The sequence below is a fragment of the Carassius carassius genome, chromosome 43 (genome assembly GCF_963082965.1).
Source record: "Carassius carassius chromosome 43, fCarCar2.1, whole genome shotgun sequence".
Taxonomy (NCBI): Eukaryota; Metazoa; Chordata; class Actinopteri; order Cypriniformes; family Cyprinidae; genus Carassius; species Carassius carassius.
In genome coordinates, this window is record NC_081797.1 from 669,243 (window position 1) to 681,578 (window position 12,336).

The 12,336-nt window shown below is 40.9% G+C and overlaps 4 long non-coding RNA genes across 4 annotated transcripts in view; 2 read left to right on the forward strand and 2 right to left on the reverse strand.

Moving 5' to 3' along the window:
* LOC132124901 (uncharacterized) overlaps positions 1-12,336 on the reverse strand; it is a 326,429-nt gene that overhangs the window by 303,074 nt on the left and 11,019 nt on the right. The gene's annotated exons all lie outside the window — the stretch shown is intronic.
* LOC132125095 (uncharacterized) lies at positions 1,579-2,022 on the forward strand. The gene is made up of 3 exons (XR_009426847.1): positions 1,579-1,655; positions 1,830-1,900; positions 1,968-2,022. It is a non-coding gene; the product is annotated as an uncharacterized LOC132125095 (long non-coding RNA).
* LOC132125048 (uncharacterized) lies at positions 3,060-3,449 on the forward strand. The gene is made up of 2 exons (XR_009426841.1): positions 3,060-3,205; positions 3,383-3,449. It is a non-coding gene; the product is annotated as an uncharacterized LOC132125048 (long non-coding RNA).
* On the reverse strand, positions 3,351-4,908 carry LOC132125047 (uncharacterized). The gene is made up of 2 exons (XR_009426840.1): positions 4,052-4,908; positions 3,351-3,987 (listed from the first exon to the last, which is right to left on the reverse strand). It is a non-coding gene; the product is annotated as an uncharacterized LOC132125047 (long non-coding RNA).

Genomic DNA, 12,336 nt, shown 5'->3' on the forward strand with positions numbered 1-12,336 from the left:
AAATCAAAATTCAAAACGCAGGACTTGGGTTATTAATTAAAACCTTTGCATTGGCCATATTGACGATAAGCATTTCATACATCTTTATGTCCTATAATTCAAACGACCACTTTAAAGTACTGCTGAAAAATGATATTTCATTTGAGTAGCAATGACTTGATATGCGCTAGATGGGAAAACTAATTTCTTCCCTCTAATGTTAAATCTTTAGACAAGTCACAAGGTCTGTCAGCTGCCAGTCTGTCAAAGTGTTAATGACAAAGTTGTCCATTGATCTGAAACAAACACAAAAAGAGCTTAAGCAAAAATACAGTTGCTATTGTATTAACTATTCATACGTCACCATGCAAAAGCAATGCAGACTACAGCAGCAGAAATGTAAAACGATGTGAAGATACCAGCCATTTTATTTAACATCACAAAATATAGAGAAAACAATCCTCCCTCTCTCTATATACCTCATAACAAATTGCATACATGTAAATCGTCTATGTTCTTACAGCACAAGAATATTTGTGGCTGCTCACAGCATAGCCTTCAGTGCACATAAAGATATTGTATATTTCTTGATGTTACAGACCGCGCGCAGAAGCCCAAGTAACGTTACACAGATAAGACAGTTCTGCTAAATAAGTGCATCCTATCTTTATACGTAGATAGAACTTAAACCAAACACTAATTTGAAGTAAACTCAGAATTAACACTATAACTTTGTAACTGGAGTCAATCTGTAGGGCTGCTCCGATCACGATCGTGATTTCACAGAGCAACTGTTAACTGAGAAGATGCACAAATCCACGTTCATTTTCAGCGTTTCTTTGCGCATCTTCTCAGTTAACAACGACTCTGTGTAGTAACAGCTGCTCTATGTGAAATCACGCACCTGAGGGAATTTACCGCTGATTAGAGAACCGACTTTACTGACGAGATGCGCATTAACGATCGGCCGATCGTGATCGGAGCAACCCTATCAATTTGAATAGAATTAAACGCATTTCACAATCACCTCGTGTTACAGCGGTCAAATTATGGCGGACAGTCTGCATATCAACATATACACAATCCCGATCGGTAATACATCAGCGGTATGAACATTTACATTACAGATCTCGTGTGCATATTATCAAGTTGTAGCAATAATACCTGCAAAATAAAATGAAAATTTGATGAGGAAAAATCCGTGTAACTTCTCACCAAATGCTCTGCAGATGTAAGGGCGCAGGCGCGCACACAGCTCCTCCTTTCAGTTTTCAAAATAAGAGTCCTGGGGGGTATTCCAGAAAGCTTGGTTAACTTACCATTTGATAAACTATAACCTATGGGTTGATTTACTCCAAACAGGCATACCATGAGTATGTCGGTTCCAAAACACCTGAGAAGAGTTAGTTTAATCAACCTCTGACTGGTTACCCAGAGTTAATGCGCGTGCACGGTGCATGTATAAAGGCATTTTCAATGGATCGCCGATTTCACGAGTCACCATGGAAACTCAAAGCGAAAAAAAGAGAGCGGCGTATTTCACAGAGGCGGAGTTGGAAGTTTTAATGCATGCTTATGAGGAGTTTAAGCCAATTATATTAAAAAAGAAGCAATACAGCTGCATAGGCTAAAGCAAGAGAGCTGGCTTGGCAAAAAATAACGGACAGAGTAAATGCGTGAGTGTATTAAATTAGAAATTTGGTATTGGCTCCCGTTTTATTGAAATGCATAATAATTAAGTATGACTTATACATCCTTTTGAATATGTTAAATCACTATGAAAGCATTTACTTTTCCTGCCATTTATTTCTTTAGCTTGAAATAATAACGTATATTTCTTATTTAATAAGGTGTAATCCTTCTGGAGCCACAAGAACTTTAAGCCAAGTCAAAATGAAACACAAAAACATTCTGCAAAAAGGTAATATTTGATTACACAATTACTGAACTATTATAACAGGATTTAGTATATTCATTCTGTCATGCAGCTAACAGAAAGAAGACTGAAGCCCGTCTAACTGGCGGGGGGGGGGCACCACCACCACCACCACCACCACCTCCACCACCACCTCCCCTCACCCCCCCTCACCCCATCTGAGGAGCTGGCTTTGTCCCTTAATAAAGGGCGACCAGTGGTTGCTGGCATTCCAGGGGGCAGTTCATCACACATACTATGCTCCCAATCGAAAGGTTGTGAGTTCGAGTCTCGGGCTGGCAGGAATTGTGGGTGGGGGGAGTGCATGTACAGTTCTCTCAATACCACGACTGAGGTGCCCTTGAGCAAGGCACCGAACCCCCAACTGCTCCCCGGGCGCCGCAGCATAAATGGCTGCCCACTGCTCCGGGTGTGTGCTCACAGTGTGTGTGTGTGTTCACTGCTCTGTGTGTGTGCATTTCAGATGGGTTAAATGCAGAGCACAAATTCTGAGTATGGGTCACCATACTTGGCTGAATGTCACTTCACTTTCACTTTCACAAGTGATGGTGAAAAAAGGGTGACATGTAAGTTTACCTCTATGATTTGTTTTAATTTTTTGTCCTGATAAATTACTATCTCTGTCACTTTAAGGCTTTTTGAACAAGATTAATTTTTTATGTAGGCTTATTTTATTTAACTGCATATGATGTATTATTTTCTTTGATAATATTGAGAATTTAACGGGTTGTGTGTTCTTATAGATACTGATGGACGGATTGTATTATTGGACTCTCCAGAAAGAAATTTGTTGTCAGGTACTTTTAGGTTTTTTACTTTTTTTTTTGGCCAAATAATGTATACTTGAATATTTGTCTTGTAGGATGAAGATGATGATGACGATGAAGAGACCACATCTGCTGTGACAGAAGTGGACAATGCTGGTAGATCCACTGAGGTATGATGCATACCATTATGATGTATGGCCCCTTCTTGCATTAGAGTCATTGTCCTTTCATAGTACATACCTAGGGATTTGCCCACTGATGAGGGTCCTTCAGCCTCAGCACACAATCTTAGCAGGGTAAGAACTTGTGTCCATATTTGAATTTTATTGTCTGACCAAACAATCTCATTTATTACATTTTTCCACCTTAGTTGCCAGCAAAGGAGCTGTAAAAGGTCCATCTTCAAAAACAAATAAGAAAAAGTGACATGGAGATGGACCTTATACAGCTTCAAATGGAAGAGAAAAGGCTCCTCATTAAAAAAGCAGCACTTGAAATAGAATTACTTGAGAATCGCCTTAAGGTGAGAACTTGTCTGAATATTAATCTGTTGCATGTTAAAAGTGGTCTGTCTGTGTCTGTCTCTATCTATCTATCTATCTATCTATCTATCTATCTATCTATCTATCTATCTATCTATCGTGTAAAGCAATATAAAAAAAAAAACATTTTAATGAATTGTACTTTTATTGTTTTTCAGGAAATGAAGAAATAAACTGCCTGGCAGACCAGTGCAAAAAAAAACTAATAAAAGTAATTTTGACAAATCCTGTCTCTCAAAAGTCTTCCGTCTCTGTTGGCCTCTAAAATCTGTCGGTGTTCCTCTGGGCCATCTTCCTCAATACAAGGAGGGTGGCTCTCTCCTCTTATAGTGGCAATATTGTGAAGCACAACATAAGCCACAATAATGTCGCATGCCCTCTCTGGACTAACCCGGAGCCCACGCAGACACTGAAACCGAGATTTGAGGATCCCTACAGTCATCTCCACCTTGGCCCGTGTTCGGCTGTGAGCCAGGTTAAACCATGTCTGTGGTCCAGGCTTAGGTTCAGGGTAGGGTGTCATTAAATAGGGCAGACAAGGGTATCCTCTGTCCCCCAGCAAGTAACCATTGTACTGTCCTGTAATGATTGAAGTGTACAACACAAATATAGAAAAAACGAAAAAACAAAAATTGTATAAAGCAAATCATACCCTGCTGAAATGTCTGGCATAATGATGACTCGCGGAAAATTCTGGCATCATGCACAGATCCTGGCCATTTTGCTCGACATTGGTGATGATTTGGGTTGCCTCACATATTACCTATAGTTAGTGGAAAAAGTAATGACTTTGATGATTTTAAGAAGGGAAAAAATTAAGTTGTTACCTGCACATTGATACTATGAATAGATTTCCTATTAACATAGTCTCCCTCATTTATTGATGGAGCTTTAATAGGAATGTGAGTGCCATCAATGCACCCAATTACATTTGGAAACCCTGAAACAGAAAGTTATGGAAGTATGAAGTGTGTGCATAATGAATACATGTATAAATATTAATAATATGACTAAATATTAAATATGCGTCATATATTTTACTACAAAGGACAAACCTGCCACTCTGTGGAATTCGTCTTTAATAACAAGCGGAGGTTTATGGCCAGGGAACTGTACAAACGTGGGTAACAACTGTTTAAGTGCCAGACACACTGTACGAACGGCTCTACACACAGTTGCCTTTCCCACATGCTCTGAATCGCCCACACTGTACAAAAAATGGCCAGACGCAAAAAACCTAAGTGCTATGCACAGAATGTTTTCTGTGCTAAGTGCAGAGCCGCGGTTTGTCACATTTGCAATATGCGGTTTTAAAAGACGTGTTAAATAAACTAATGAATCTTTTGAAAAACGATAACGCTCGTTTAAATATTCATTAGGGTATGCAAACACATCAATACGCGGTCTTATAACCCTCTCCCGACGAAAAAAACCTCGTATAATTTGTGCTTCTACGTCCACAGGATCCTCGTCAAAAGGGCACGCCATGCTCACCAACCTTCTGAAACGAAGTTACACTGAAACATAACTGCTCTCGAGCAGGTTATCTTCAGAGAGTCAGTTGCTATGGTTACATACATACCCAGAAAGTTACCTCTGTTTTTGGAACCGAACGTTGAGGTTATCCACGAACTTACCCTTAAACATACCCAGGTATGTCACATAACCTGCTTTCTGGAATACCCCCCTGGTTTCTCACCACTGCAGACTATTCTTAGACTAACCCTGTGTTGATTTACTTTCAAGTCCCGCATCTCTACAATTCACAATATAGACCATAACGCATAAAATCGCATTAATGGGAACAGCTCTTTAAAAAAGTAACTAAAAAGTTACTTTTAACAGTAATGCATTACTTTTTGGTGTAAATAATCAACAAAGTAATTGAGTTACTTTTTGAATTAAGTAACTGTAACTAGTTACTATTTCTTAGTAACTAGCACAACACTGGTGTTGTCATACCGTTCACCTTGGAGATTGAAAATGTTTCTTTTTTGAGACCCCAGGAGCCCAAATTCAGACCCAGAACAATAAAACCCACAGAAGAGGTGGGAGTTCAAAGGAGGAATCTTTATATTACCAAACTGCAGGGAGAGGAAGAGTAGATATAAGTCATGATCTGCAAGATTAACCACAATCTGATGTGATCAGACCACCTCAGAGAAAACCAGTGTTGTTCTTCTTCTTCTTGTTTAATGGCGATTAACTCCAAAGGAGCATTATCGCCACCTACTGTGTTGGATGGCAAATTAACCTTGGGTGATAAGTCTGAGGTTTAAAACTATTTCCTCTTCCTTCTTTCACAAATGGACCATTAACTATGTTTCCTTGTTGAACCCTACTCTATCATCCCACATACATCATCATCATTATTTATCATACCTGCAATAGAGGTTTCATTGAGCTTCATCCGGCGCTGCGTGTTCAGCTCCTCCGTCCACACTCAGCCCCCATGGCAGGTTCAACATTTCAAGTATATCATATTCTAAATCACAAACCTGAATCATATATAAACGTAATTAGTGCTCTATATATCGGTCTATCCATTAAACCTTTTCCTAAAATATCCTCATTCTTCATTCTATCCTCTCCATTCTTCAGATGACTGAACAATACATCCCGGAAAATATTATACTTACTACAAATAAATAATACATGACATACATTTTCAGATACACCACACACATCACATAATCCATTTTCATGTAACCCCATGTAATGATAAACCTTTGTATTCATCCGGAAGAAGGAGGCGGGAACCGGCGGACAATCAAAAACATTTTAATAACAAAATAAACACAAAGCAGCGCATCAGCCCCTCACGGACGACTGATGCGCGCAAAATAAAACCCAAAACACAACTAAAAGCCCAGGCCTGGTCCTCTCTCGTCCTTCACTGTCGTCGCTCCAGTTTTATATCCTTCCATCTCCTCCATGGGCCTCGAGACCGGTGGGTCGAACAGGTGTAGTTCATCTCCAATCACTCCCCCGGCCTCGCTCCCATGTCCCTCGGCCCCGCCCCACTCGTCACATACCCCCATCGCCCCTCGCAGGCCGGGGGGTACTCCCGAGACTGCGCTCTGCTCCCTCCGGGGGGGCCGCTCACGGGGACCTGCGGGAACCTGGGGGTAGGACAGACGAGGCGAGAGAAAAGGAGATGGAAGGAGGAGCGACAGAGACGAGAGAGGGGAGAGAGGAAAAAAAATAAATAAATAAATTCCGGTTCCCAGACGCACCGCTGCTCGGCCCTCCACCAGCTGGGTGATCTCCTCCGCGGTGCCTGGCGGTGGCACTGGACGGCCCTCGGCGGACGGCACGACACTCCTCCGCCGCCCGGTGGACGGCGACGGCTCCTCCGGTTTTGGGCAGCCGGCAGGAGTCCCCCGTTCCCTGCTCCTCCCCGTTCCGGCGGAGGCAGCAGGCTCCGGCCACCTGGCGAACGGCGCCGACTCCTCTGCTCCCTCACGGACGGCAGCCGTCTCTCCACATCGTGGGCGGCCGGTAGCGAGCTCGCCCGTCCCCGGCAACTCGCTCCAGCCCACCGCCTCGAGCGTCCATGGCGGCACACTCCTCGCCAGCTCGATGGCACCGCGGATTCACCACAGCGGCGAGGGATCTTCAGCAGCGCGTCCCTCCTTCTCCCGGGTTTCGGCACCACTGTAATGATAAACCTTTGTATTCATCCGGAAGAAGGAGGCGGGAACCGGCGGACAATCAAAAACATTTTAATAACAAAATAAACACAAAGCAGCGCATCAGCCCCTCACGGACGACTGATGCGCGCAAAATAAAACCCAAAACACAACTAAAAGCCCAGGCCTGGTCCTCTCTCGTCCTTCACTGTCGTCGCTCCAGTTTTATATCCTTCCATCTCCTCCATGGGCCTCGAGACCGGTGGGTCGAACAGGTGTAGTTCATCTCCAATCACTCCCCCGGCCTCGCTCCCATGTCCCTCGGCCCCGCCCCACTCGTCACACCCCATTATTGCCAGTGTTGAGTTTAACCCTGTATGTCCCAATCTTAACCTAGACAGCAATACTTCTTCTTTTCTATTTCTTCCCTGACAATGTATCTTCCCTACTGTCTGTGTGATACTATAACACCATCTCCCTGTGCTACTACGGTCCCATCTAATTTGCCACTTATTCATTAACTTTCTCTTTAAAATCGATTTTGCCTCCTTTTTCCCCATAGGTACTTTAACATCCACCTCCCTCTTGTCTAGTGCTTTTTTGCTAGTTTATCAGCAACTTCATTACCAGATACCCCAATGTGTGCTGGTACCCAACAGAAATACACCACTATTCCAGCCTCTTTCAGTCTGTATAGTGATAAATATACTTCCATTAATAAATCATCTCTGTCTGATCTTGCATGTACTATACTAATTAAAGCTGAAAAAGAATCTGAACATATTACCACTTTATTTGGTCTGACTTGTTCGACCCACTGTAGTCCTATTATTATAGCTGTTAACTCTGCAGTGTACACAGACATCTCATCAGTCAACCTCAAACTAATCTGTTTTTTAAATTGTGGAATATATAATCCAACCTTTTGACTGATAGGTTCCTTAGAACCATCTGTAAATATTTGTAATACTGAATAAAATGTGTTATTCATTTCCAATGTACTCTTCTTTGGGCTTGTCTAGTAAACTCAAATCTACAAGCGGTTCAGGGACTTTCCATGGTGGAGTATCAGTAAGTGGTATACTGGGACAGAAGATCTTATTGTCCATGCAACATTCCTTAGCCCATACTCTGCTCTTCCATCCAAAACTGTGTCCTCCATCAAATGAGTATTCCCAGCACTCCTCCAATACTTTGCGAGTAAGGTGATTATTTGCTGATTGCTGAAGATTTACCCAGTATGTAATTGCCAGTTTTTCCCTTCTAATATCTAGAGGCATCTCTCCCATTTCTACTCCAATTGCATCTACAGGGGATGTTTTAACTGCTCCACAACATATTCTTAGTGCGTTGGATTGAATTATATCTCATTTTTTCTGTAAAGACTTGAATGCCGAACCATATACAATACATCCATAATCAAAGCAAGAACGAATCAGTGCTTGATACATGCACAACAATGCACTACGACTAGCTCCCCAATTGTGACTAGCAACCGTACGCATGCAATTTAAGATCATTTTACACTTTGACTCAATTTTACTGATATGACATTTCCATGTTAATTTTCCATCAAACCATAATCCAAGATATTTAAAAATAGGTACTCTTTCCAATATTTGATCATACAACTTCAGTTCTAAATGTTCATTCCTCTTGTTTTTTGTGAATAACATATATTGTGTTTTTGAGACTGAAAACTTTAGACCCCAATCCAATGACCATTCTTCTACTTGTTTAATTGACTCCTGAATGCCTTTAACCACATTTTTTATATTACGGCCTCTCTTCCATAATGCTCCGTCATCTGCATAAAGAGCCAATCCTATTCCTGGTTTATTAACTTTATCAAAAACATCATTGAATTAAACAATAATGGGCTAATTGCACTACCCTGTGGAGTTCCATTTAAAATGTTATAAGGAGCTGATATTTCTTCCCCAATTTTCACCTGAAAAGTGCGTTCAAATAAAAAATCTAAAACCCAATTATAAAGTTTGCCACCTATTCCAATTTTATTCAGTTTAATTAGCAAACTTTCCCTCCACAAAGTGTCATAAGCCTTTTCAATGTCAAAGAAGACTGCAATCATGTACTCTTTCATTACAAAAGCTTTTTTAACTTCATTTTCAAACAATACTAAAGCATCTGCTGTAGACCTACTTTTCCTAAAACCACTTTGGAATGTTGATAACAATTCCCTTTTCTCCAAAATGTAATTCATTCGCCTCACAATCATTTTTTCCATTACTTTACATAGTGTAGAGGTAAGAGCGATGGGTCTATAACTACTAGATTTTGTTATATCTTTACCAGGCTTAGCTAGAGGGAGCACAATTGCCTTTTTCCATTGTTTAGGAAGGAGACCCTCATTCCATATATAATTATATGAGTCCAATGATGCTTCTAATGCTTTTGGTGATAATTTCTTTAAGATTCTATAACTTATCATATCTCTTCCTGGTGTGGTACTCTTTGAGTTATTGATTGCTGTATTTAATTCAAAATAACTAAACTCATCATCCAAAATATTATTAAAATCTTGCTTATTCTTGCAAGAATCTCCATAGATATTCTTAATTTGTTGTCGTCTTGTTAAAAATGTATCATCTAAATTTTCAATGCTATGAGCTTTAGCAAATATTTGAGCCAACATAATAGCCTTATCTTTATCTGTGATAGCTACATTCCCATTTTCCTCCATTACAGGTATTTTTTTAAAGCTGTCAATTCCATTCATCTTTTTAATCATATGCCAGACTGCATTTATTTCGGTTTCTCTCCCTATTGTATCACAAAAATTTTGCCATGCTGTCCTTTTTGTACTTTTAATAATCTTTTTAACATAAGCCCTTTTTCTTTGATAATCTATGACTGCTTCTGGGGTGAGTGTTGAAAACCAGTGTTGAGCTGCTGCAAGAGCTTTAGAAGCACAGCAGCTGTGGTCAAAGAGTTCTCGTGTGTTCTGATTGGTGGATGATGATGATGAGTGGATAAAGACTAGAGCAATCAAATAGTGAGAGAGTGATCTGCTCACCTGGTTATGTTCGTGGATGTTTCTACGTGCAAAGCAGTTCGGAATGGAAATATTGATATTTTATTTAACAACATACTTTTCGTACCTTAATTTCAGTAAATGTAATGAAATTAGAGAACTAAGCCAATAGTAGCGCTGGCGGTATCATTTGATTTGGATGGGAACATCGGATTGTGAATCATTTGAGTCAGTTCGGGAGTTCAGAGCGTGATTCATTTGAGTCAGTTTGGGAATTCAAAGTGGGTTTGCAAATCATTTGAGTCAGTTCGGGAGTTGGGAGCGTGAATCATTTGAATCAGTTCGGGGTTCGCGAATCATTTGAGTCAGTTCGAGAGTTCAAAGCGGGTTCGCGAATCATTTGAATCAGTTCGAGAGTTCGGAGCGGGTTCGCGAATCATTTGAGTCAGTTCGAGAGTTCGCGAATCATTTGAGTCATTTCGGGAATTTAAATTGGGTTCGCGAATCATTTGAATCAGTTCGAGAGTTCTTAGCGGGTTCGCGAATCATTTGAATCAGTTCGAGAGTTCTTAGCGGGTTCGCGAATCATTTGAATCAGTTAGAGAGTTCGTAGCGCGGTTCGCGAATCATTTGAATCAGTTCGAGAGTTCTTAGCGGGTTCGCGAATCATTTGAATCAGTTCGAGAGTTCGTAGCAGGTTCGCGAATCATTTGAGTCAGTTCGAGAGTTTTTAGCGGGTTCGCGAATCATTTGAATCAGTTCGAGAGTTCGTAGCGCGGTTCGCGAATCATTTGAATCAGTTCGAGAGTTCGTAGCGCGGTTCGCGAATCATTTGAATCAGTTCGAGAGTTCGTAGCGGGTTCGCGAATCATTTGAGTCAGTTCGGGAGTTCTTAGCGGGTTTGCGAATCATTTGAATCAGTTCGAGAGTTCTTAGCGGGTTCGCGAATCATTTGAATCAGTTCGAGAGTTCGTAGCGCGGTTCGCGAATCATTTGCATCAGTTCGAGAGTTCTTAGCGGGTTCGCGAATCATTTGAATCAGTTCGAGAGTTCGTAGCGCGGTTCGCGAATCATTTGAATCAGTTCGAGAGTTCGTAGCGGGTTCGCGAATCATTTGAGTCAGTTCGGGAGTTCAAAGTGGGTTCACGAATCATTTGAGTCAGTTTGGGAGTTTAAAGTGGGTTCGCGAATCATTTGAGTCATTTCGGGGGTTCGTAGCGGGTTCGCGAATCATTTGAGTCAGTTCGGGAGTTCAAAGCGGGTTCGCGAATCATTTGAGTCAGTTCTGGAGTTCAAAGTGGGTTCGCGAATCATTTGAGTTAGTTCGGGAGTTCAAAGTGGGTTCGCGAATCATTTGAGTCATTTCGGGGTTCGTAGCGGGTTCGCGAATCATTTGAGTCAGTTCGGGAGTTCAAAGTGGGTTCGCGAATCATTTGAGTCATTTCGGGGTTCGTAGCGGGTTCGCGAATCATTTGAATCAGTTCGGGAGTTCGCGAATCATTTGAGTCATTTCGGGAATTCGGAGCGGACATTAGTCACATCAACACTTACCTGTCTACATAACTATATAACTTCCTGGAAAGTTCAGCTTCAAGCCTTCTCAAACACTACTGAACCTGCTATTTGTGCTCTTCAGGAGCACTGCTTAATTAAAGACAGGGCTGTTGGATCAGTGTTGAATTTGACAGAACTGATCACCCCGATTATTATAATTAAGGGGTGATTCATGGCTTCAGTTCATGTAGTTCTTTACCTCCACAGCATATATTAAAATTGTGGAATGTACACCCAGCCATGGCTTACCTCACATATTACATTTCATATTTTATTTAGAAGCACCATTAAAATGCTTTCAGTATCTATTGAGAATGGTTACTGTAGGGTGCTGCCCCTTTAAGGACGTGGATTCTGTGGGCTCATGTGATCACCTAGGAAGCAGCGCAAGTGAAAGAAAAAAAACTGAACTGAACCGATCTGAGTGTGAAAGCCCTGTTGATGCTCATATGCAGACTTTCTAATGTTCTAACAACTACAGATAAAACCCTTAATCTAAACTATATATTCCCAGCGTGGTGAGTAACTTTTGTTGTTATAAGTGTATTAAAATCATTATGTAGATCGCTATTTGCGATTAGCGCCTAAACGCCAAATGTGTTTAAGCTATTATGTTGGGTTTGATATAAGATAATATTGCCTATTGTCATATTTAAGCAATATATGTTGCATTTATTCATTAAACAGATCTAATATGTTTATCACACACATTGTTTAATGCTAATAGCTATACCACACATGATTTTTGCGTTGTAGGGAATATCTTTGATTTATACTTTAATTTTTATCATCGTCTGATGTTATGTTGTAGAAACTTATGTGAGAAGTGAAACCATTACTGGATACTAAATGTGAATTGTTTGTATTTACAGTTTGACCGCGCACACACCTAAATGTGTATATTGTGAGTTCTACACAAGTGGAATAAAGA